This window comes from Protopterus annectens, chromosome 8.part0 (genome assembly GCF_019279795.1).
Source record: "Protopterus annectens isolate FY-2018-M chromosome 8.part0, PAN1.0, whole genome shotgun sequence".
NCBI lineage: Eukaryota > Metazoa > Chordata > Ceratodontiformes > Protopteridae > Protopterus > Protopterus annectens.
In genome coordinates this window covers 67,672,871-67,700,324 of record NC_056741.1, presented here as the reverse complement: position 1 = coordinate 67,700,324, position 27,454 = coordinate 67,672,871, and the positions used below count along the sequence as shown (strand labels likewise).

Here is a 27,454-nt window from a genome sequence, read left to right as displayed (position 1 = left end):
TTAATATATCATTGTCCGAAACTAGTGGATGTTCTAGGAGTTGACTTACTATATCCCTAATTTGTCGTAGTATCATTAAGTACTTATATGGTAAGCCGAGGCTAGTTCTCATGTCAGGTATTGATTGGTGTCTAAGGGGGAAAAAATCCGAAATAGAGGTATTTAGGAGTAGGGGGTATTGCTCTAAATTTAGAATGTTAGGGGTTTAGATGAAGCGGTTGTAAAATCACAAACGAGTGTGAAAGGTTCAAAGATTTAAAGATTGCCTGTAGGGATTTTATGTTAAATATTATGTTTTTTGTGTGCTTTAGGGTCCCTAGGTTATTTTCGTTTAAAAATGAGAGAGCAGCCGGGTTGAATTTTAACGATTTAATATAGTTATTATAGAGAGATAACGGTTTATTCTTCTTGTAGGACGCTATTTTAAGAATTCTACTAGCGTTAATAATCTCATAATAGGTTTTAAAGTCAGGTAGGCCCAGTCCCCCCTGTTCCTTAGGACAGATAAGCTTTGAATAGCTAATCCTGACCGATTTAGGGGCCCAGATAAATTTAGAGATAGTTGTTATAATTTTTTAAAAAAATTGTTATGCAGAGTGTTAGTAGTTGCTTGAAATAAGTAGAGAAGCCTAGGGAGAATATTCATTTTAATCACTGTTGTTCTGGCCAAAAACGGGAGCTTGAGCTTAGACCATCTTATGATATCAGGATGTTTCTATTGTTGGAGCTAGATCCCTATTTTCAGACTAGATTTACCCCTTCACACAATTTTCTGAATCCCGCTCATCACATGCGATTTTTGAAGAGGTCTATTAATAGAAAAACAGACTACATGACCAATATATTAGTGGCAACAATAATTTAAAGACAGAAGACACAGATCTTCCTTTTCTGAAGTAAAAAATTAAAAATACAAATAAATTTGGTCACTTTTTAATGTGTTTCTGAGTAGTATCCTATGGAAGTAGGAAAAGTTATGTGCTATTATGTAACCATAGCACACAAAATAATTCACTTACCCAATCATTGCCCTGTACTTTCTAACCTACTCCAACCTACTATAAATCTCAGATCACTTAGATCTTCTAGTAAACTAATGCTAAAGGTTACCCAACCCAACAACAGTCATGACACCTCCCTCAAATTGCCAAGCTCTGGAACACTTTACAAAAAATCCTAACTATCCTGAGTTCAAACAATTTTTAAAAGAATGCTTAGCTAGCCATTGGCTGTGCTCCTGCCACACTCCTGGCTAAGTCTACCCCCTCCCTGACTATACCTCCTAGTTCTGCTCCTTCTAACTCTAGATCTTACCCCCTTGGCTACTGTTCTTCCCACCTGGCTAATTTCTTACAGTTTCTTTCAGCAGCTAGACTGGACATGTGTCTTACTGCAACATTCTGATCTTGTATTGTAATCCATTCTGCTACTGCTATTCATAGGTAGGTACTAGGCTACTGGCTCTAGGGCCTATATAAGCCTAGCCAAAAAAGTATCCTGGCTATTGCCACCCAAGAAAATTATTTTCCTGTGCCCCTGTTGAGCAGAGCCACAGAAGTGATCCCCGGGGTGAATTTCCTATCTCCCATCCAATCATCAAGATTTTTCTTGAAGAGTGCTAATGAGGAGCTTTGTTTGATATAGATAGGTAGTTTGTTCCAGAGTATGGAAGTCTCTGGGACAGGTATCTATCCCGCCAGCATGTTCTGTTTACTGTGGTGACAAGGTATAGGTCCCTAGAGCATGTAGCTCGGGGGGATTGGGATTTCTTTTAAGTGGAGCATGTCCAACAGCTTTGGGTTTGACATAGCTTTGTATGTTAGGCAGAGATCGCTTCTGAGCAGACGATATGCAATGGAGTAAAGCTGGAGTTTTTTGAGATGGTCTGCATAGGGCATCTGTTTGAGGCCAGTAATCCTCTTTGTGAGGTATGTCTGCGGCCTTTCCAGTTGTTGTAGATGTCTTGTGAGGTACATACCAAAGGGGCATTATACTCTATAACTGGTCTAATGAGTGACAAGTAGAGGGGAACAATGACCTCTTTTTTCCCTGGATGAGAAACCTTTTGTGATGAGGTGTGCCACATAGAAGGATTTTCTGACTACTGTGGTGATGTGGTTATCAAAGGAGAGACTACTGTCCCCTTGTGTCCCAAGGTCTCGTATCATACTTTCGGTGTTAAGTAGAATACCGCCTATGTGGTAGTTCATGGGTACAGAGTTTTTACCAAAGGGGATGACAATGCACTTTTTGGCACTGAGCTTGAGGCCATGGCTTTGACACCAGGCATCTGTCTTAGTGAGGCCCTTTTGTAGGATGTCCACATCATTAGGAGTTTCGATTATGGCTCCTAGTTTGCAGTCATCTGTGAAGTTCTTTAGCCATAGACCTTCTGTGTTAGCCTGTACTTCAGAGAAGCTTGTGGTACTCCACTTGTCACTGGTCTGAAGTCGGATTTGGAGTCTGCTACTTTCACAGTGTGGGTTCTGTCAGTGAGCCAGTTGGCAACCCATCTTGTGACATAGGGATTTATACCTAGTTTAGAGAGTTTATCTATAATTCCAGAGTGGAGGATGGTGTTAAAATCCTTGGCAAGATCTAGATAGGCTGTGTTAACCACCTTACCCTCGTCTACGGCTTTGGTGACTGCTTCAAAGACGTCTATCAGGTTTAGGAGACATGATCTGCTTTTTACAAACCCAAACTGTGTGGGGTCCAAAGTTTGGAGATTACCAATGTCTTTGTTTATAAGTTCCATGATGGATACATTCCATGGCCTTGCAGACCAAGCTCTTCAGGCTAATGGGGCAGTAGTTCCCGGGGTCCATGGTGGCTCCCCCTTTGTGGAGTGGGATAACCGTCACTGTGCACCATTCAGTGGGCACAAAGTCTGAGGTGAGGCTATGATTGAACATGGTACTTAGGTGGAGTGCCAGTTCGTTCTGTAGTTCGTATAGAACGCAGCCTGGGATGTTGTCAGATCCCAAGAATTCTGTGTTCTTAACTTTGGAGAGCATGTTTTTTACCTGTACAGCCGTGATTACAGGAACTTTGCATTCTTCCAGTATAGAGATGGGCTCTTTAGAGCATGAGAGGGGGGTAAAGTTAGCACTGAACCTATCTGCCAGGATGTTGGCAATATTGCCCTGTATATGTTATGTCTCCTTTAATCACTGTATGTCCATGCACACTGTTACTTGAAACTATATTTGTCTTTGACATAATTTAATATTGTCATTATAATTATTACTGTTAGTATATCTTGAACGTAATTAATTTGTCAATATTGTTAGTTTCTCTAGTATTAAACTGTTGTCTGGAGCTTTTCTCCCTGGGTCTCTGCAGAAAATGGGCTCCTGACCCAGTTAGACATTACCCGGTAAACAAATGTAATAAATAAATAATAAGGGTAGGAGGTTGACATGACGGTTAAGGTGTTTACCTTACAGACATAAGGTACAGGGTTTGATTCTCACATGGGATAATTAGCTAGGCTTAAAAATTGTTCACAAGAGTAGTTAGCCTAGTACTAATCTATGAACCTATAAATTTGTTATTTAAATTTTATGTTAATAAGATGTCCACATTTTTCCTATCTTTCATGGGCCTTTGTTCCTTTTTTTCAGTGTCTGCAGGTAACACTGATTGTGTCATTTAACATCTCAAAGGCACTAAAAGAAAACACATCCCATAAGATATGCAATAAGAATATTCACTTCTTTCCTGGAAGTGTGAAAGTGGTGAATGGTCTGGGAATTGTTACTGGGATATGTAAAGGTATAGTAACACTACAGCGTCAGTATAAACTAGTTTAAACTAATGCATTTAGGAACAAAAGCTGAAAGAAAATGAAACGCTTGTATTTTCAATATGCGCTTTATCCAATTCTGGGGTGCAGGGAGCCTGAGTTTATCCCAGCAAGCACCAGGTGTAGGGCAGGAATGTAATGTTGGAGGACTGCTCACTGCAGGACATGTAGACAGACACACTCACCTTACGACCAGTATTGAGCATGACCATTTCATCTGCCATCTTTTTCAAATTGCTGACTGCAGTGCAGCATTACAGAGTGCTACACCCCTGAGTGTGCTGTAGTTTGGACAAAATGCTAAACTGTGGCCCCATCTGCTTCAGTTGGAGGTAGCTCAGGTGGATGTAAACGACTCCATGGCACTTACTGAAAAGAGTAGGTAAGTTCCCTGATGTCCTGGCAAAATGTCCCTAGAAATACAAATACCACCTCTGGTCTCTCCTGAAGGAAGCCACTAGCCTAGTGGGACTAACCCTGTCAACAAAGGATAAAATAAAATACATGTGTTTGAGATGTGGGATGAAATTAGAGTCCATGGTAAAAGCCAGTTTGGGCATAGAGAGGATGTGTATATGCCATTCAGAAGGTACCCCAGCTCTAAGCACAGGGGAAGTACTAACTCCTACACCACCTTGTTACTTTCAGTGGACAAGGTCACTGCACAAACATTACTAACAAAAGGAAAAAAGAAAGTGGACGATTAGTGACATTTATAAGACCTAAAGATATGGAAACAACCAGTACAAATCGAGATGACAACAAATAACACAGAGAAATACCTACAGAGAAATACAAATACTGTATACAACAACCAAAAAAGTTATTGTTCTTCTGAACAAATAGTGAAATGTTTAGTTCTGAAGACACCACCTCTGCAAGTACATGAACAGGGCAGTCACAACCCATGGTGTGGGGCTATGAGTGAAGGCATATGATTAGAAGCTGAAGAAGCCAAGCATGTATACTTTTCAAGAAAGGCTATGGGGTATGGGGTATGGTGATGATACATATTATTTCAGGGAAGCAATACAGCATAGCGAATGAACAAGCATGAGCAAGTTATTAACCCCCTTCCATTTATGCTCTCAGGTCATTCCTGAAAGTCACCTATTATTTCTATAAGACAGCCTGGATTGCAACATTTAGATAATCAACTAAACTGCAACACACAGAAATATTTCAAAACAACCTCAACTATTGTTAAGTTTTGCAGGTTAATCTATGTTCCAACAGGGTACACTGTGGCTATATCTTGGCTCAGTACATAACATACAGTTCTGTATAAATCATATCACTTCACAAATGACATAAAATACAAAATTCCAGATAGCTAGGCTGGCAGTATTTCCCTGTATCACACCAACCCACAACTTCTTGAGCTGCCTTTGTATCTGCAGGGTTTCTGTTGGTGTTCCAGTTTTTCATTAGCAAACGTACTGCATTATAATTCGTCTACTCCATTAAAAATTGAGGCTCACTAAGATTTTGCATGGGTTAAGAGGTTATTGGAGAGAGAGAGAGAGAGACACCATTTTGTCACATTAGCCTGTTTTGTGCTCTTAAGTGATAATCACTGCATGCGGTCGTTAGTTCTGCTCCATTAACTACACAAAGGAACAGTTCATAATACTATGTTTCTGATAAGCACATGTGATGTTTTTTCTTCTGAAACTGACGTGTTTCTTTATTTTGGTTGAAATCACTACTATTAATTTTATTAGGCGAACATAATACATGAATTTTTCAATTTTTTGCAGATAACATTGTGGAGTCCTTGGTTCAGGTGGCAGCAGAGCCCAGCATTTCGTACACCAAGAAACTGCAGCTGTGAGTGACTCCCCTTTCTTTGACAATGTATTTGGAAACCTGCAGTATAGCCTGTTTTTTTTTCTGTAGAGCTGGATTGTTCCTAGCAGCAAGATGAGGAATGTATGAATAGAGTCAAAGTAAAAAAAAAAGATGTGATCCAAAGGACTCAAAGTTTAGCACCTGTGTTGCATATCATTTTTCTCAAACTATTTAAGAACACATGGCAGTGAATGAAAATGGCCAGTACTGCGTGTGAAAATGTTTTATATTACATTACATTTGCTTTAGCAGCAAGAGAAAATAAGCCTTTCTAGTCACCAGGCCTTTAAATGTGTTTTACCTTCTTCAGCCTCACCATCCTTCTCCCCCTCTTCCTTTTTGCCCCTCTCTTATTCCTTCTAAAATACCTCCATGGGTTTCCTTTTTGCCATACTGAAGGCTGATAAGCAGCTCCAGCTTTTTGAAGCCAAATGTATGATCCTGGCCCATAAGCTCTATGATGTACATCTGTATTCCTGCTAGTATCAATACTGCACAGACTGCACCACCTCCCCTACCCTCCAGCTAGTATCAATACTGCACGGACTGCACTGCCTCCCTTACCCTCCAGCTAGTGTCAATACTGCATGGACTGCACTGCCTCCCTTACCTTCCAGCTAGTATCAATACTGCATGGACTGAACCACCTCCCCTACCCATCGGGTAGTATCAATACTGCACCACCTCCCCTACCCTCCAGCTAGTATCAATACTGCACGGACTGCAGCAGCTCCCCTAACCTCCAGCTAGTATCAATACTGCATGAACTGCACCACCTCCCTTACCCTCCAGCTAGTATCAATACTGCGTGGACTGCACCACCTCCCCTAACCTCCAGTTAGTATCAGTACTGCACAGACTGCATCACCTCCCCTACCCTTCAGCTAGAATCAATACTGCATATGGACTTCACCACCTCCCTTGCCCTCCAGCTAGTATCAATACTGCACAGACTTCACCACCTCCCTTACCCTCCAGCTAGTATCAGTACTGCACAGACTGGACCACCTCCCCTACCCTCCAGCTACTATCAATACTGTACGGACTGCACCACCTCCCCTACCCTCCAGCTAGTATCAATACTGCACAGACTGCACCACCTCCGTTACCCTCCTGCTAGTATCAATACTGCACAGACTGCACCACCTCCCTTACCCTCCAGCCAGTATGAATAATGCACACACTGGACCCCACCACCAATGACTAAGATATCAACCAATCACTCTTACACTCCCTGGCTGGGTCCTCCAAAGTCTTGGCTGCTTAACTCACTCTAGGTAGGTTAGATAGCAGTTAGGGCTTTTATCAGTATATGCCACCTTGGAGCCAATTGGGTGCAGCAATATTTGTCTTCAAGAGTGCAAAAAGATGTAGGGTGAAATTTGTTGACCAGGATTTACAAATCATTTTAAGCCCTGACCTCCACTGTTGCATGTAACTTGTCATCACAAAAGGTCCATCTCTATTTTCCACTCCCTGTGATTCATCTGAAATGAAGATGGTGGGGAGGGTACTGAACCCAGGACCAGCCTGTATGGTGCTCCAATAGCAACCAATTTTTCTTTTCCTGATTATTGTCTCTCTCATCACAACCCTCTTTGCCCTGCCCTGCAAGCATGTTGCAGTCCAACTTCTTAGTATCCATTGTATCTTAAGTCTGTGGGGTTATTCTACCAGCCACTGCTGTGTGAGAGAGCCAGAGGTCTTGATGAAGTAATTCCATGCAGGTTATGCTGCATTTTCAGCCATTCATTTATGCTATTACCTGCTCTGCACATCACAGGGGCAGCTCACACCCCACAACACTGGGAAGCATAGCAGCTGAGTAGAAAGATCTCTGCTTTGTGGAGGGGGGTCCAGGCCTGAGTCCTGATATCTGGTGTCTGTCTGACCACAGTCTGCTTGTTCTACTTGTGTTTTCATGGGTACAATAAATTGACTTTCTCTCCTATAATATGTTTATGCTTCTTTTCTTGGGTGACCATGGGAGTACTTCCTTCTTAAGTGGCTTGCTCAGAAGTACAGATTAGGGAATGAGAAACAGAGACATAGGGAATCATTCCAGCACTGCAGGATACTGCAGGATGGAGCTTGTTAATAGCCATCAAGCAGCCATCCCCTATTTGTTCTTCCTCACTGACTTCTAAAACCCATCAGAAGAGGAAGGCAAGAGATGGAGGAAATTTGTTGAAATCCCCTCCCCCGTTGAAAACCCCCTCCCCCGTTGATCAGTAGACACAGTGCAGTGATCATTTTGCTGGACCAGTTGAAGGGGAAACATCTTGTACACATGCTCCCCAGGTGAAAGGCTATGCCAGTTCCTCCAGCACCCAAGCTGCTACCTCCCAGTCATCTGAGGTGTAGTCAAGCCCTAAATTCTGTGCTGCAGAACTGAGAACAGCACAGAACTACTTTACAGTTGTTTGGATTTCCTGATGTCTAAGATATTGGTGACTCTGGTTCTAGTGACAGTACTGTGTTTCCCATAGCTTGTTGACACCCACATTATGAAACCCCTGGGGTTACATATGGCCCTACATTGTGAACCCCCTGGGGCTTACATATGGCCCTACGTTGTGAAACCCCTGGGGCTTACATATAGCCCTACGTTGTGAAACCCCTGGGGCTTACATATGGCCCTACATTGTCAAACCCCTGGGGCTTACATGTGGCCCTATGTTGTGAAATCCCTGGGGCTTGCATATGACCCCATACTGTGAAACCCTTGGAGCTTACAGATGACCCCATGGCACCCTTTGCTCAGTTTTCCTTCATGGCACTGATAGCACTGCTGGCTGTGTCAACATTTTTTTGAAAAGATAAAAATTGCACAAAGTTCCTTATTGATGATCGATCAATTTCTTACTGTCTTTTTTGGCAGTTTCTGTTTGAATCACTTAGCCAATCCGCACATGGCAACATAGCTGTAAAGTAAAACTAAAGTAAAATGCAAATATTTTTGTACAAATGATTCAGTCAGGAGGAGCAACAGAAGTATCTTTAGTTCTATAAAAGATAATGGTTTCCATGTGTCCTGGGGTGTCAGAATGCTGGGGGTGAATGTACTCCAGTGAGAGAGCTCATGCAATGGAATACCTCTTGGTGCAAAAAATCTGGACAAAGCCCACCTCAAGTCTCCCCTAAAAAGAGGCCACTAGTCTAGTAGGATTAACCCGGTAAGCAAAGGGTAAATAAATAATGGTGGGGGGGGGGACAAAGGCCCAAAATTACTGACAGATGTTAAATATTTATCTTATATACTTTTTATTAGCATACATTTTTCTGAAGAACATAAAGTCTGATTCACAAATGTTTATTTACTGACTTTAGTCTTCAGTGATTTGCTGGAAAACTCCACCTTTTCATAGGCATATACCAGGCCAATGACCACCGGGGCCTTTATAATTCTAGCTGTGCAAACCAACCCAATTGTCTCCCTATGTAACATTGACATTTATTAACAGAGGGTATAGTAGGAAGTTTCTAAAGTTTATGTGGGGGGTATGTTAGAGGCAGACAGTAATGCCCAAATTATCAGAGACATTGGGGCCAGACCTGGGATGAATTTCCTACTTCCCAGCCACTGGTCAAGGTGACAATTAAATAGGGTTAGGGATGAACTCTGCTTCACATGAATGGGGGGGTTCTGTTCCAGAGCATGGGGATCCTCTGAGATACATACCTGTCTCACCAACATGTCTTAATTATGTTGCAAGCAAAATTTAAATCTTTGGATCTGGTCATGCTGATGTTTGTTTTGCGTATGTGCAAAAGGTCCATCTGAGGATGCCTTGTATGCCAGGCATAGATCACCTCTCAGTAACCTGTAGGGGGCAGCATAGAGAGAGAACTTTAAGGTGATCATATAGGACAACGTGTTTATACCCTAGATTCTCCTGGTAAGGAACCTGTTATAAACATTACAAATGATGCAGATGTCTGGTCAGGTATGTGCTAAATGGGGCACTATACTCATTGATGGGTCTGATAAGGGAAGAATAAAGTGTCACTGTGACTTCCTTGAACCTGAAAGTCCTTACTTATAAATTGGAAGACATAGAATGATTTTTTTTTCTTTACTACTTTGGCCACATGTTGGTCAAAGGCCAGATTACTGTCTACAAGTGTTCTCAGATTCCCGACTATATCAAGTCAAATCTTAGAGGTGTCTTATCTATGGAGTAGTTTGCCTTGGTGGCAGTTTTTGAAGAACAGAACAAAACAAAATATAAGGCAAAGAATGAGAAATAGAACTGACACCATGTAGTTTTGAGATCCTCACTCAGGGATTCCTACAAAAAAGCTCCAAACGTCACGGAGTAAATTGTATAGTTTCTGTTGGCCAATAAAATGTTCAATTTGCTGTGTTAGATCTGGGAAGCATTAATTATGTGGGTGTGTAGAACAAGAAACATGGTAGCAGGGAACAGAAGGTTGAGGCTTTGGGCTGCTAGTAAGCTTATTCCTGTAATTTTGGGATTTAGTGCCTCAGAATAGTAGGGCGGCTGCAGTGGTGCAGTGGTTAGCATTGCTGCCTCACAGCATGAGGTTCTCTGGTTCGATCCTTGGCTGGGGTGCCTTCTGTGCAGAGTCTGCATGTCCTCCCTTTGGTCGTGTGGGTTTCCTCCAGGTGCTACAGTTTCCTCCCACATCCCAAAGACATGCTGTAGGTGGATTGGACACTCCAAATTGGCCCTAGGTGTGAGTGTGTGCATGCGTGTGTGTGCGCCTTCAGTGGAAGGTTGGGCACCAGGCTGGCAACTCAACACCATAAAACTCCACTGCCAATCATGAGCGGACAGGTGATCCGCTGTGGTGTCCCCTAACCGTGAAAAGCTGAAAGAAGAAGATTACCTCAGAATAGTCATATTGATTGATTGTTTGTTTTACTGAGCGAATCACTTTACTAGAAAATGCTTCATGATCAGCACTGAAAATAAGCCTGTCTGTCTAGTGCCATTCTCTCTGTCTGTCTAGTGCCATTCTCTCTGTCAGTCTAGTGCCATTCTCTCTGTCTGTCTAGTGCTATTCTCTCTGTCTGTCTAGTGCCATTCTCTCTGTCTAATGCTGTTCTCTCTGTCTGTCTAGTGCTGTTCTCTCTGTCTGTCTAGTGCCATTCTCTCTGTCTGTCTAATGCTGTTCTCTCTGCCTGTCTAGTGCTGTTCTCTCTGTCTGTCTAGTGCCATTCTCTCTGTCTGTCTAGTGCCGTTCTCTCTGTCTGTCTAGTGCCATTTTCTCTGTCTGTCTAGTGCCATTCTCTCTGTCTGTCTAGTGCCATTTCCTCTGTCTGTCTAGTGCCATTCTCTCTGTCTGTCTAATGCTGTTCTCTCTGTCTGTCTAGTGCTGTTCTCTCTGTCTGCCTAGTGCCATTCTCTCTGTCTATCTAGTGCCGTTCTCTCTGTCTGTCTAGTGCCATTTTCTCTGTCTGTCTGTCTAATGCTGTTCTCTCTGTCTGTCTAGTGCTGTTCTCTCTGTCTGCCTAGTGCCATTCTCTCTATCTAGTGCCGTTCTCTCTGTCTGTCTAGTGCCATTTTCTCTGTCTGTCTAGTGCCATTCTCTCTGTCTGTCTAGTGCTGTTTTCTCTGTCTGTCTAGTGCCGTTCTCTCTGTCTGTCTAGTGCCGTTCTCTCTGTCTGTCTAGTGCCATTCTCTCTGTCTGTCTAGTGCCGTTCTCTTTGTCTGTCTAGTGCTGTTCTCTCTGTCTGTCTAGTGCCATTCTCTCTGTCTGTCTAGTGCTGTTCTCTCTGTCTTAGTGCCATTCTCTCTGTCTAGTGCCATTCTCTCTGTCTGTCTAGTGACATTCTCTCTGTCTGTCTAGTGCCATTCTCTCTGTCTGTCTAGTGCTGTTCTCTCTGTCTGTCTAGTGCCATTCTCTCTGTCTGTCTAGTGCTGTTCTCTCTGTCTGTCTAGTGCCATTCTCTCTGTCTGTCTAGTGCTGTTCTCTCTGTCTGTCTAATGCTGTTCTCTGGTTAAAACATGAATAATAATAATGGTAAATCACTTCCTGTAGAAAGATGATGTTAACGTGGCAGCTGACTGCTGTTAGGTCTTTGAGCCAAATGGCAACACGGTTGTAAATAACAGGGGATTCAGTCACAAACAGGCTACATATTTTTAGTCTCACTGTGCATGTGAGAGGAGGACCCTGTCTTACAGAAGTTGCAGTGGTCCTTTGGCTCATCATGGAGTGAAATTCGTACAGCTATTACAAGGTGGAACTGTATCACCTTTATTAACAGCATTCATCTCTGCAGTGCATTCAGGGTTCTCCTTGCAGTCTGACTGGAGTATGAATGATTTGCCTCAAACATACTGATACGAGAAGACATGGCTGAGATAATGGTTAAGGCCTTTACCTCACCCATATAAGGTGCAAGGTTTGAATCTGGCCTCTGGTTATTGGCTAGGCTTATAATAGTTTGCAGACTGGTAGCCTAGTATTTACCTGTGATGACAAAATTGCTCAAATATGAATTAATGAGGGTTTCAAACTAATTGGCTTTAATCATCATCTTTATCCCCAATTTTCTACATGGGGTTGGGGTATCATGCTGTCACCATCTCTCTCAGCTCAATGTCACACTCCTGCCTTCTTCAATACTCATGCCTAACTGTCGCAGATCTCTCACACAATCCATCCACCTCTTTGCTGGACACCCTCATTTCCTCTTACCTTCTTTCTGCCTGTCCAAAATCTTCTTCACCAGATTGTCTTCTGCTTTTCTGCACATGAGACCAAACCACCATAATCTGTTCTCTTTGATCTTTCCTGCAATTGGAGCTACTTTAGCTTCTGCGCTTATGTCAAAATTTCTTCATTTAACCCATAGACTGCTTCCTAACTCCCTTCTCAGGCACTTCATTTCCATCACCTCTAGCTTCCTCATCTGCTCTGTCTTTACTGCCCAGGTTTCTTACCATACAGTAGTACTGGTTGCATCATTGTTTTGTACACCTTACTTTTCAGCTTCTTTGGCATTCTTCTATCATTCACTACACCTGAGACATTACACCAGTTGGTTGCAGCCCCTCTGATTTCTAGCTTTGGCCTCTTCATTCAGACTTTCCTTTTCCTCAACTATCCCTCCCAGATACTTGAAGCTATTAACCTGTTGTACTATATTCTCTTCTATCGCAATTGTCAGCTTCTTCTGATTTCTCCAATTTGCTGCAATTACTGCCATGTTATCTGTGCCTAGTTTCATCCCTTGTGCCTTCACTTTTGCATTCCATTCCCCAATCCTTTGCTGAAGTTCTTGCTCGGAGTCTGCCTGTAAAGCCACGTCGTTTGCATACAGCAGTTTTGTTGATCTGTCCCGTATGACCTGTTTGCCAGTGTAATCCATCACCAGTATGAACAGCAGTGGGCTCAGAGTTGAACCCTGATGCACACCCACTCCAACTGGGAACCTCTCTGTGAGACCGAACACTGTTCGTATTTGAGTCACTGGGTCCTTGTACATAGCCTGCACTCATCATCTTCTTTCAGCTGTTCCTGTTAAGGGTTGCCACAGTGGATCATCTGTTTCCATTTCTTCCTGTCCTCTGCATCTTGCTCTGTCACACCAACCACCTGCATGTTCTCTCTCACCACATCCATAAACCTTATCTTAGGCCTTCCTCTTTTCCTGTTGCCTAGTAGCTTCACCCTTAGCATCTTTTTCCCAATATACTCAGCATCCCAGCTCAGCACATGTCCAAACCAATGTAATCATGCCTCTCTGGCTTTGTCTCCAAACCTTCCAACCTGGGCTGACCCTCTAATATACTTACTCCTAATCCTGTCCACCCTCGTCACACCCAGTGCAAATCTTAACATCTTTAACTCTGCCACATCCAGCTCTAACTCCTGCCTTTTTGTCAATGCCACTGTCTCCAACCCATATACATTAGCTGATCTCACTACACTCTTGTAGACCTTCCCTTTAATTTTTACTGGTACTCGTCTGTCACAAATCACTCCTGACACTCTTCTCCACCCACTCCATCCTGCCTGTACTCTCTTCTTCACCTCTCTTCCACACTCACCCTTACTCTGAACTATTGATCCCAAGTATTTAAACTCATCCACCTTCGCCACCTATACTCCTTGCATCCTCACCATTCCTCTATCCTCCCTCTCATTCACATACATATATTCTGACTTAGTCCTGCTGACCTTCATTCCTCTTCTCTCTAGAGCATATCTCCATCTCTCCAGGGTCTCCTCCACCTGTTCCCTACTCTCACTACAGATCACAATGTCATCTGCAAACATTATAGTCCACGGTGACTCCTGTCTGATCTCGTCTGTCAACCTGTCCATCACCATTACAAATAAGAAAGAACTCAGAGCTGATTCTTGATGTAATCCCACCTCCACATTAAATGCATCCATCACTCCCACTGCAGACCTCACTGCTGTCACACTACCCTTGTACATAGCCTGCACTAATTCTGTAAATGTTAATGGGACTTCATACCACGCAAAACTGCCCAAATCAGCTTTCTTTGGACCTTGTCATATGCTTTCTCCAAGTCTAGGAATGCCCAGTTGGACTCTTTCCTCATTTCTAGCTTCTTCTCAACTATCTGTCTCACTGCAAACATCAGGTCAGTTGTGCTGCATCCTGATCTGAATCAAAACTGCTCATATTCCATCTTACAGTCTACTACTCGACATATCAGTTTATCAATCACCCTCTCCAGAACTTTCATGCAATGCAATAGGGGTTTGATGCCTCTGTACTGCCCACAGTTGTGGATGTCCCCTTTGTTCTTATACACTGGCATGAGTATGCTTATTCTCCAGCCATCTGGGAAACGCCTTTCTCTCCACACTGCTATGTGTATCCTCAGGAGCCATTTCTCCCCTATCTCACCCAGCATCTTCATCATATCTGCTGTGACCTCATCTGACCCTGCTGCTTTCCCTGACTTCATTTTCCTTAGCGCTGTTCTTATTACTTCTAGGATGGGCTCCTCTTCTTCTCTCATTGTAGGCTGTTTCTGGGGCAGTACAATTTCTTGTGGGTTTTTCTTCATTCAGAAACTGCTGGAAGTACTCCTTCCATCTGCCTTTGATGTCCTACGGACTGGTGAGCAGATTGTTGCTGGCATCCCTTACGAAGGGTGTCTATCTTCTTTATCTTTCTGTCTTTGCCTTGCAACCTAATACAGTTTCTTTGTGCCACCTACTGAGTCACTTTCCAGAAGCTGGGGGGTGCCTCCGATGCCTTCATTTTTGTTATTCAACTCCATTCTTAGCTTCTTTGTTAGCCAACTAGTGTTCCTTCCTAGCCTGGTCTGTCTTTTCTATTTCTCACTTTTTCCTGCATGCCTTTCTTTTGATGACTTCCTGGACCTCTGCATTCCACCACCTGGCTCAGCCACATATCTGTTTTTAGGCACCACCATTCTTCTTCAACTGCATGGTGCTAGAGTCCTGAGTAATGCCTTGAACTGTTGTACTTTCGCTCAAGTCAACTTCCAAGTCTTCAGCTTGGTCTCTGTTGACCTTAGAACCTGATTGTGGCAACCAGTGGTTTATACTTTGGGATAACTGTTTCACTGGGGATGACTTTGCAGTCATTGATTCTACCCCATGCCCTTTCCTTACTAGGAGCAAGTCTCCCTAAGTTGCATGTTGGCCACTCCTGTGTGTCATCTTCTGACTGTCTCTCTTTCTCAACCATGTGTTGGCTACTATCAAGCCATTTGCCAGACAGAAGTCTAAAATGTTCTGAAATTTATTCCTGTTGCCCTACCCATGTAGACCCAGGCAGTCCTCATATCATGTTCTGTCTGTGCCAATATGTGCATTCAAGTCCCCCCATAATCAACACCAGTTCATATTGTCTTGCTTCAGCTACTAGGTCCTGCAACTGCTGTGTGAATGTTCTCTTCTCTTCACTATCACAACCCTGCTATGGGTCATAGGCTGAGATTACAAATACTGCCCTATCATTACACTGGAATCTGATTTCCATGATTCTGTCACTAATTCTGGTGATATCCCTTACTACCTTATGAAGCCTCTCCCTCTACCATAATTCCAACACCATTTCTAGCCTGTCCTCCTCCTGATTAGCAGACTATGGATGCCTAGCCAAGTGGCTTCACTGTACTGCCCTTTCATCTTGTCCCTTGGATACACAGGATGCCCAGCCTCCTCCATATCACCATGTCATCCATTTCCAAGCTGCATCCTGTCAGTGAACCTGTAGCAATTGTCGGCTCATGTTTGGCGGATTGATTGGTTTTATGTCCAGCTTTCCCTCAACAGAGCTATCCCAGGTAACCCAGACTGGGCAACTAGACACCGGCCAGCCAGTAGCTTACTGACACAGGACTGCTGGGCTTTATGTTGGGCACACAGTGGCTAATAAGGGCACATGCACCCCTCCAACCAAAAAGTAGTTTTTAAGTATAAGGAAATGGGCAGTCTGGGAAGTATAATAAATAGAACAAAAGGAAACCAGCAGGGAGGTCAGAAACCCAATGACCCAAACAGGTGAAGACATAGCCAAATGTGTTCTGAAGGCAGATAAATTTAAATGCATCTGTAAAGCAGTGGTGCTCTGAGGGGTTTACCCAAGAATTGTCTAATGAAAGGGACCTCTGGTAATGTCTTATTTTTGTAACAAATCCTGATAAGTAGTGTAGAGCCTTATGATTAGAAGAGGGCTTTCACAAATGTGTAAGAGGCTCTTCACAAGTGTGTGAGCAAAAGAGAGGCTGGAAACTATTGTCCTGACATTGGATTTGCAGATAAAGTGATGCAATCTTTGCTGAAAGAAATAGTTTTATAATTTTTGGAAGCTTCAATGGAACAGAACTCAACAGCATTGAATCACAACAGGAAAGCATCTAATAATGGACTTAGAGAGGCAAACAGGGACACTCCATCAGAAAGAAACATTGAAGTGGCTTAAATGACAAGAAAACACATCAAAGCTTAATAAACAAGACTTGTTAGAGTGAAAGCATTTGTAAAATGTGGACAATAGTTTGTGCGCACAATCTATAAGGTACAGCATGGGTTATTACAGAGATCTGATAATTTTTGGTGGTATCTGACCTTGGAGAACGCTGAGAAGAAAGTGTTTGCCATTTTGCTGATGATCCAAAATTATGCCATAGGGCTGATGATCCAAAATGATGCCATAGGGCTGATACAAAAAAGCATGCAAGGGTAAGTGAAAGAGATTCCCCAGAGCTGCAAGAATAACTGTGGCAATGTGTAATGTGATGCAATGCTGCTGTGAAGCAGAAATTCAAGAAAAATCAGAAGCACAGCAGGGGGTCCTGAGGTTGTCACAACACAAGATGGTATTGGGATGACACTGGGATGTAAACAAAAAACTGGAGTAGAAAACTAAAACTTTGTAGCAGTCTTTATAGGCTGTTAGCAAGGTTAACCTTGAGTACTGTGTGCATTTCCATATGTCTCATGGGTATAACAAGGGAATTCAAATGCTTATCACTTTCCAAAACCAAGAGGAACAAGGTGTAAAGAGTTTGACTTGGTGACACAATCTGATGATACAAGTTTGACTTGGGGGACATATAAGGGAATATGTAATTGTAAGGGTGGTGGGTAAATGGAAAAGCCTTTCTAAAGTGGTCTTTTGATCACAGTAGTGAGTGATTTGCAGCAAAGGATGAAAAGGGGTTATGACACCCTTAGGAGGACTTAGGGTTGTATGAGAAGGTGATGTAGCTGCCCCTGGGTTCTGACATGCAGAAAACATTGCTGTGGGTGACAAAAAGCGTTAGCTGTTCTTACATTCTGACATGCTCAAGGCACTGAAATGGATGGTGGAGGCTGTAAGTTCTGGCATGCTCAAGGCATTGAAATGGATGGTAAAGAGCTGAAGCTGTTTCTAGATTATGTTCTGAAATGTTCATATGGATGGTGGAGAGCTGTAGCTGTCCTTAGGTCCTGACCTTCTCAAGGCATTGCTATGGATGGTGGATGTTGCTGTCCTTAGGTCCCGACCTTCTCAAGGCATTGCTATGGATGGTGGACAGTTGTAGCTGTCCTTAGGCCCTGACATTCTCAAGGCATTGCTATGGATGGTGGACAGTTGTTGCTGTCCGTAGGTCCTGACCTTCTCATGGCATTGCTATGGATGGTGGACAGTTGTAGCTATCCTTAGGTCCTGACAGTCTCAAGGCATTGCTATGGATGGCGGAGAGCTGTAGCTATCCTTAGATCCTGACACTCTCAAGGCTTTGCTATAGATGGTGGACAGTTGTAGCTGTCCTTAGGTCCTAACCTTCTCAAGGCGTTGCTATGGATAGTAGAGAACTGTAGCTATCCTTAGGTCTTGACCTTCTCAAGGCATTGGTATGGATGGTGGACAGATGTAGCTATCCTTAGGTCCTGACACTCTCAAGGCTTTGCTATGGATGGTAGAGAGTGGTAGCTGTCCTTAGGTCCTAACCTTCTCAAGACATTCCTATGGATGGTGGAAAGCTATTGCTGTCCTTGGGTCCTGACCTTCTCAAGGCATTCCTATGGATGGTGGACAGCTATTGCTGTCCTTGGGTCCTGACCTTCTCAAGGGATTGCTATGGATGGTACAGAGCTGTAGCTATCCTTGGGTCCTGACCTTCTCAAGCCATTGCTATGGATAGTAGAGTGCTGCATCTATCCTTAGGTCCTGGCCTTCTCAAGGCATTGCTATGGTTGGTAGAGAGCTGTAGCTATTCTTAGGTCTTGACCTTCTCAAGGCACTGCTATGAATGATAGAGATCTGTAGCTATCTTTAAGTCATGACCTTCTCAATGCATTGCTATGGTTGGTGGATGGCTGTTGCTGTCCTTAGGTCCTGACATTCTCAAGGCATTGCTATGGATGTTGGACAGTTGTAGCTATCCTTAGGTCCTGACACTCTCAAGGCATTGCTATGGATGGTGGACGGCTGTTGCTGTCCTTGGGTCCTGGCCTTCTCAAGGCATTGCTATGGATAGTAGAGAGCTGTAGCTATCCTTAGGTCCTGGCCTTTCTCATGGCATTGCTATGGATGGTAGAGAGCTGTAGCTATCTTTAGGTCCTGACACTCTCCAGGCTTTGCTATGGATGGTGGAGAGCTGTGGCTATCCTTGGGTCCTGGCCTTCTCAAGGCACTGTTATGAATGACAGAGAGCTGTAGCTATCTTTAGGTCCTGATCTTCTCAAGGCATTGCTATGGATGGTGGATGGCTGTTGCTGTCCTTAGGTCCTGACATTCTCAAGGCATTGCTATGGATGGTGGATGGCTGTTACTGTCCTTAGGTCCTGGCCTTCTCAAGGCATTGCTATGGATGGTAGACAGCTGTAGCTATCCTTGGGTCCCGGCCTTATTAAGGCATTGCTATGGATGGTGGATGGCTGTTGGTGTCCTTAGGTCCTGACATTCTCAAGGCATTGCTATGGATGGTGAACGGCTGCTGCTGTCCTTGGGTCCTGGCCTTCTCAAGGCATTGCTATGGATGGTAGAGAGCTGTAGCTATCCTTGGGTCCTGGCCTTATTAAGGCATTGCTATGGATAGTAGAGAGCTGTAGCTATCCTTAGGTCCTGGCCTTTCTCATGGCATTTCTATGGATGGTAGAGAGCTGTAGCTATCTTTAGGTCCTGACACTCTCCAGGCTTTGCTATGGATGGTGGAGAGCTGTGGCTATCCTTAGGTCCTGGCCTTCTCAAGGCACTGTTATGAATGACAGAGAGCTGTAGCTATCTTTAGGTCCTGATCTTCTCAAGGCATTGCTATGGATGGTGGATGGCTGTTGCTGTCCTTAGGTCCTGACATTCTCAAGGCATTGCTATGGATGGTGGATGGCTGTTGCTGTCCTTAGGTTCTGGCCTTCTCAAGGCATTGCTATGGATGGTAGAGAGCTCTAGCTATCCTTGGGTCCCGGCCTTATTAAGGCATTGCTATGGATGGTGGATGGCTGTTGGTGTCCTTAGGTCCTGACATTCTCAAGGCATTGCTATGGATGGTGGACGGCTGCTGCTGTCCTTGGGTCCTGGCCTTCTCAAGGCATTGCTATGGATAGTAGAGTGCTGTAGCTATCCTTAGGCCTTGAACTTCTCAAGGCATTGCTATGGATAGTAGAGTGCTGTAGCTATCCTTAGGCCTTGACCTTCTCAAGGCATTGCTATGGATAGTAGAGTGCTGTAGCTATCCTTAGGCCTTGACCTTCTCAAGGCATTGCTATGGATAGTAGAGTGCTGTAGCTATCCTTAGGCCTTGACCTTCTCAAGGCATTGCTATGGATAGTAGAGTGCTGTAGCTATCATTAGGTCCTGGCCTTCTCAAGGCACTGTTATGAATGACAGAGAGCTGTAGCTATCTTTAGGTCCTGATCTTCTCAAGGCATTGCTACGGATGGTGGATGGCTGTTGCTGTCCTTAAGTCCTGACATTCTCAAGGCATTGCTATGGATGGTGGACGGCTGCTGCTGTCCTTGGGTCCCGGCCTTCTCAAGGCATTGCTATGGATAGTAAGAGGCTGCACACCATGCTGTTCTTTCCTAAGTGCAGGTAGTGCTTTAGCTCAAGTTCTGCATGGCTACATCATAGTGTTAAGCAGAAGCACAAGCTCTGTACAGTTACATCTGGTGCTGCCATCTACTGATCATCAGCTTTTATTCCCTGGTCACTCAAGTGGCCGACGTATTCCCCTGTAGCCACCAGGGTTGATAGTCCTGCCCAGTTAACCAGACCATAATACAGTGGACAAGTGGATTCAGGATCTTTGTGAATCTATCCATCTGGGGGAATGACTCCACTTCCACAATGATGTGCATATCTTTGGTACCCCACCCTCGAGGGGTATGTTGTGGGATTCTAATGAGGCTATGTTCTGCCTCCTCGCTAGTACATTGTCTCCTATATCATCGCACCCCTCATCTCACCTGGTACCTGCTCTGCTGTCTGGTGTGCACTGGTGACATGCACATATATACCTACCTGGCATAAATCCCCCCCATCCCCCCCAGAGAATGTTAAGGGGGGCACAGCTCCTTCATTTATTGACTCCTCATGATCCCCATCACCCGGGTTGTAGGCAGGGCTCTTTCCCTGTATGCCATACAGCCATTGTCTGACCTCTGTGAAACACCCTCTCAGAGAAGTTGAACTGCTAAAGCTACTTCAAAGAACTGCTTTACCCACCTTGTTTTTTTTTTTGTGAAGACAGACAGATGAATCAGAAAAAGGCAGTTTTTCTGCTAATGGATTTTCATTTTGCTTGCACTTTTCCTTTTTAGAGAACTCTGCTACCACACCCAATGATTTTTCCATGCCCTCTCAAATTGCTGCTTTTTACTGTTTTCTTTGTTTTATTTTTCCATTCCTTTACCATTCATACAATACCTTCCTTTTCAACATTAGACACACTAGACCACCCCCCCTTTCTGATCTTACATTACTCAGTTGTGGGTAGCCATTATTGAGTGATCCCTTCTGCTGCCTAGTGTTGTACAATTTAATACTTCCCCTCTTGGAATGTCAGCACTTCCTTGTGACACATGGTTCTTCTATTTGGTGCAGCAGTTTGGGAAAGAAGTCTTGGAAGTTCTGAGATGGAGATTTATGTAATCCAGGATGTTTGGTAACAGCACTGCAGACAATACTTTAATAGTTCACAAGCAAGAATCGTGTATCAGACATGATGTTGCACTTGATTTAGAATATTGATGCAGGAGGGGTACTAGTCCTGTTCTCACGACTAGCAAGATGTTTACAAAACATGAAAAGGTCATTCAGTTTCTGTGCATTTAAATGGCTTAAAGAGATTTTTTTAATATACGTGTATGCAATCAACCAGGTAGAAAGTCTGATGTATGTTTCTCACTGATGGTTACAGTAAATGGAAGAAAGCATATTTAGACTAATGGTTGCCACAGCTAGGAGGAAAGGCAATTATCATTTGTCACCAAGATTTGCAGAACGTGTAAGGAAATGGGGCTGATGGGGCAAGCAAGGTTTCAATAAATGAAGGGTACAACCAACCAGCAAAAAATAGACTGACTAGCTCTCTGTACTTATGAACATAGCAAGTTTTTAATACCTGTATATTTTAAAAGGGTTCTTTCCTGTTACAGTGCCTTTGTCCACATTTTTATGGCTTGGAACTGGACAGGCAATTGGCTCCGGCACTGTTGCTGTGTATAGCTGGCTATGTCTTTTGTCCACATCTGTCATCAGTGAACAGACATTAGTAGAACAGCATGGCCAGAGCCAATCGCCTGTCCAGTTCCAAGCCAAAAAGATTCAGATGCCCTTTCATTCTCCAGGGCTTGGCCTCACTGACATGAGAGCACATATTGATGTAGTTATACGCACGTAATTTTTCCAGAACTTCTGATTTTTGTTCTTCCAGCCTTAGATACACACCTGGCTTTTGCTGCACTGTTTCAAATGACTCTCTACTGAGTCATAGTAATTGCATAGCATCAGGAAGGCTGGATGAACATCATTGGTTTTCTCACTGCACTCCACTACAACCCCACGCCAACTCCAAAGGTCCATCTTAAGATGAGAAGCATATCAGATACCATGTTCTCCTTCTGTCACCAGATGTATAACTCTGAACCTTAACCTCAGCACCACAACACATCTCGGTCATGGCTTCATCTCTCTGATGTAAGTAACCTACCTGATTGTCTTCCAATAGCTAGGATTTATTTGCCTCTTTCTTAAACAGGCAGGCTAATTAATCTAGGAACCCTTTTCAGCAGTGACCTAAGTAGATGGAAAAATTACTGATACAGAGTACAATGCAGAGATGTAACAATTACTGTTAAAAATGCACAATACATGTAAAACTACTGCATTATTTTTATGCAGGCTGGTATATAACAGGAGTAGAAAACACACAGATAGCAATTGTGGACAATTTGTGACTAAAACAACAAAGTAGTTAATGGATTATACATGTACTCAGGTTTAGACAAAGTTATACTGTGATGTTTAGTGGGAGCTACCGAAGAAGACTGATAAAAGGAGAACATTAGACTTTAAATTTTAAAGTTATTATAATGAGCATACCTGCTAATCATGATACCCTCTTGAGATGAAATGAGAATCACCAAACTGTTCCATCAGCTGCAGTATTTCTTCAAAAATTGCAAGTAATTGAGAGAGAGATTGTGGAATAGTGGAAAATGTTTCCTTAGTCACAAGGCTATACAGTGCTGGGGTTAGTTTATTTAGAGATATGTGGTTATATATTGTGGGTTGTCCCCCTGAAAACATATTTTGTTTTATTAAAGTCAATGATTTGTGATATCAACTATGTATTTTCATTAATTATACTTTCATGTAATGAGGTTTCTTTTATCTATAGATTTGATGCAATGCGATTGTTCTGTAAAACCGTGTATTAAGATTTGAAGGCTAAGAATATACAAACATTTATAATTTGCTCTGTGATGGAGGTCAAAAGTACTGGATCTTTTTTTTTAAAGCTCTATTAGGCAGAAAGGAGTGTATAAATTATATGTCTTTCTTTTTTAAAGTGCAGAATCCTTTGAGGGTAGAGTAGTGTTTCTACCATCTCATATAATTTTACTTTTCCATTTTTCTCATACATGAATCAGACTTTGGTCCTCAGAAATGTTCTCTTAAATTTCTTTACACCTTATGAAGAAATCTAAGGGATCCTGCAGTTTTTTTTAATAAATAAAAATTAAAAATGAGATTTGTGAAACATGTATTTTAGATTCACTAAAAATGCTTCAGGGATGTTGGGATGGGAACTATGATTTTCATGGTTCGGGTCACTAGCACAAATGAGATTTTAAATGTGTTTCCTTTATGATGATTCTTCTTTTAACAGCATATTTCTTTGCTTTTGCAGAAAACAGATACATGAATGATTTGAACAATGAAAAGATGGGAACAGCAACATCTCCAGGGAACATGCTGCTGACATAGTAGGATACAAGACTCTAGGAAAGTCGATTGTCATCTTACCTGGTAGCATTTGATGTGAATGTGAGTCTCTAATACTGCCTGGTAATGATGGTAATCTCTTTCCTCATTGGCTACAGCTCTCGTAAGCACATCTGCTATGGCTTCTCCTCTAAATTATCTATGATACTATTCATTTACAACCCATGTACAGGTAGTAGGTTGTAAAGTAAAGCAATGACCTATATCCCAGTCTTAATCTTCAGGTCTAAGAATGTTTTTTCTTCTTTATCCAATGTCAGTTTTTGTCTTCTACAGCAGTGGGTGGGTCATCTCTGATTGCTCTTGTTTATTTTTCCATTAATTAAAGTCCTCCTTCAGTTCTATGAGGAAAAATTGCTATTTTTTTCTCTGCACAGGCTGGATTTGGGACATATGACTAGCTCCTTCCTTTACAATGTCCTGAGCCATTCAGTACTTTCAGCTTTATTATTCTGCTCTGTATTTAGCAAGTTATATTTGAGGAAGCATCCTGGTTTCAGACTGTTTAAATGGCAGCACACAAAAAGCCAGGCGAGATTATTTTGTTCTTTCAGAGCTAATCAAGAACTAGCTAGGTGGCAAGATGTCTCTGTGCATTTCATATGGAGATGTTGTTATACAGTTTACTAGGATGTTAGGAGTGTTACACTGAACAAGGAACAGTGCACTGACAAAAAGTAAGCAGGTAATTCTATTCTGCTATGTTGTTTTATATGGAAACGTGCCTCGTCATCCATCAAACAACATGACTGTCACAAGATTATCTCACCAAATAACAGATGTAATAAGTGTGACATTGTTATAGAGATGCAACAAAATTATTGAGCTTTGCCAAATGCAGTCCTGTACTCTGCAGAGCATGGTTTCTAATTTGACAGCAGTTCAAAGCGATGGAAAAATTGTTTATAAGGGGCTTCCACTTTTTTCTCTTTGAAGTGTCCACTTTTTTCTCTGAGAAGTGGTAATCTTTGAATTTGTTGCAATAATTTAAAGGGGTAAATTTCTCGCATAGGTGTTGTGATGGACTCTATAGCCCAGACAAAACAGTTTTCTCACATTTCTCATGCATACAGTTAACTGTGTTATATATTTGACAACTGTTTCAATTTCTGCTTTTGATAAATTGTCTCTAATTCACGTGCTCTTCTTGACATAACTTACTAGAGTTTCTTTGTAATTGTGTTACTCCATTACTATGTCACGCATAAGTTTTACCACAAACACTGGTACACAACATAAGTTTACCGAAGTCACAGTGAGCATGTTGTAAATATTTTGAGTGTGTACCACAAATCACAAGCCAGCATTACTCCATACAGTCCTATATATATATATCTCAGGATGGGAAGATTAACACAATGGATTAAAGCTATGAGCTTCTCACAGCTTCATTCTGTAGTCCAGGGTTGGATTCCTTCAGCATCGATTTGCCTGCTGTCTGGCTCTGAGAAAATCACTTAACTAACCAATGGTCCTAGTTTTCCTCTAGAAAGAGACAGGTAGATTCAGTCTACTTAACTAGCTAACACAGTCTGGATGTTGAGATTAATCTATGTATCTGATGTACTGCATTTTTAAAATGATAATCTCTGCTGTTTTATAAAATACTGGCAGCCCCAAAGAGCCTGGGATATCCTGCATGTCTTCTATTCCACTCTAAGGAGGATGCTGACAAGTTCATGTAAATACTTTCTGGAGAGTCTAAGTGTAGAACTTCCATGTCTAAAATGTACAGCTTTTAAATGAAATACTGCTTTAAGCAATGAATGACTGCTGTCTCATCTTAACCAAGAAATTAAAAGAAGAGCAAAAGGTCTTCTGCTTTGGGACGAAGCATATTAAGTTAAAAAATTGTAAATTAATTTCACCAAATCTCTACATAAGTCTGATTTGGAAGAAGGCTAATGGTGCTAAAACAGGTTTGGAAATAAAATGGAGGAACAGGGTATACTTATAAATACCCAAAGAATGGATTAGAAGTTGTAATTTCACATTTAGCATGATTTTTAGAAACCAGTAATCATTTTATCAGTTTAGACAAATTGTTTCAAGATTAAAATGAGGGCAAAACATCATGGGGATTGGAGTCCTGCAGAATTTTGTGCAAGTCACACATATAAAGCCATTTCAAGGTGATCGAGTGTATGTTTTTCAGCCTGTTTGACTGCATTGTACCAGACTGTGTCAGATGAAATGTGACATTTTCTAACACTGTCTGGTAACGATGGTGTCAGAGAGGCACATTCACCATAAATGTCATCAAGTCGCTGACCGATGGTGTCAGGGAGGTACATTCAGCATAAATGTCATCAAGTCGCTGACCGATAGTGTCAGGGAGGTACATTCAGCATAAATGTCATCAAGTCGCTGACCGATGGTGTCAGGAAGGTACATTCACCATAAATGTCATCAAGTCGCTGACCGATGGTGTCAGGGAGGTACAATCAGCATAAATGTCATCAAGTCGCTGACCGATGTTGTCAGGGAGGTACATTCAGCATAAATGTCATCAAGTCGCTGACCGATGGTGTCAGGAAGGTACATTCACCATAAATGTCATCAAGTCGCTGACCGATGGTGTCAGGAAGGTACATTTTCCTTCAGCAGAAGTACAAGATAGCCAAACATAAAGTACTATGCCTGCCCATCTAAGCAGGATGTACTTTTTTGAGCAGACTTTTTGATGCACGTTGTGTTTTTAAATCATCCTTCTAACCTCTCCATTCCTCAGGAGCTCAGTTTATTTTTGAAACCCCATAAGTTTATTTATTGCACTTCTGATTGTTTATGCTTTGTTCACAGTGTTACATTAATCTCTTGCTCTGAAATTTATTATGTAAAGGAGTTTGGAAAATGGACCTTGTTTAAATAAAGTTGTATTGCAAGTACAAAAAGATTTGCTTTTCAAACAGTATGTTTCAAAATCTCAAATAAATATGTAATAAAAATACAAATTTTAGTATCTTTTTTGCATATACAAAACACTGCTTTTTATCTCTAGAAGAGGTTTGCCAAAAGTAATGGGTTTATTCATTGCTTTCCTTATTAATTATGGATATTATTTATTTGATGAGGGTGTTTAGACTGGTTCATGTACTTGAGTAAGGCAGTCACAGATCAGGAAAGGCAAACATAAAATATGCAGCATATGCAAGATTATTTACTAGGAAAACAGGAAACAGCAGGCATACGGGAGATCAAAATCCAAGTAACATCAGTATGAATATGCAGACTAATGCAGTAAAACCTCTAAAGGAAAATAAGCAGCAGAGTAGACATCGCAGTATTTACAGCGCAGAGTGCTGTGTGTATTACAACAGCGCAGAGTACTGCATGTATTACAACAGCGCAGAGTACTGCATGTATTACAACAGTGCAGTGCTCCGTGTATTAAAACAGTGCAGAGTGCTGCATGTATTACAACAGTGCAGAGTGCTGCGTGTATTACAACAGTGCAGAGTACTGCATGTATTACAACAGTGCAGTGCTCCGTGTATTACAACAGTGCAGAGTGCTGCGTGTATTACAACAGTGCAGAGTGCTGCGTGTATTACAACAGTGCAGAGTGCTGCATGTATTACAACAGTGCAGTGTGCTGCGTGTATTACCACAGTGCAGAGTGCTGCGTGTATTACAACAGTGCAGAGTGCTGCGTGTATTACAACAGTGCCGAGTGCTGCGTGTATTATAACAGTGCAGAGTGCTGCATGTATTACAACAGTGCAGAGTGCTACGTGTATTACAACAGTGCAGAGTGCTGTGTGTATTACAACAGTGCAGTGTGCTGCATGTATTACAACAGTGCAGAGTGCTGCCTGTATTAAACAGTGCAGAGTGCTGCCTGTATTAAACAGTGCAGAGTGCTGCCT

The 27,454-nt window shown here is 42.4% G+C and overlaps 1 long non-coding RNA gene across 1 annotated transcript in view; it reads left to right on the top strand.

Annotated features, from left to right (window-relative positions):
* The window catches only part of LOC122808651, a 44,450-nt gene extending 17,917 nt beyond the window's left edge, over positions 1–26,533 (top strand). The window contains exons 3-4 of the long non-coding RNA XR_006365810.1: positions 5,569–5,638; positions 23,491–26,533. This is a non-coding gene — a long non-coding RNA (uncharacterized LOC122808651). The remainder of the gene's footprint in view (positions 1–5,568; positions 5,639–23,490) is intronic.
* The last annotated feature ends 921 nt before the right edge of the window (positions 26,534–27,454 follow it).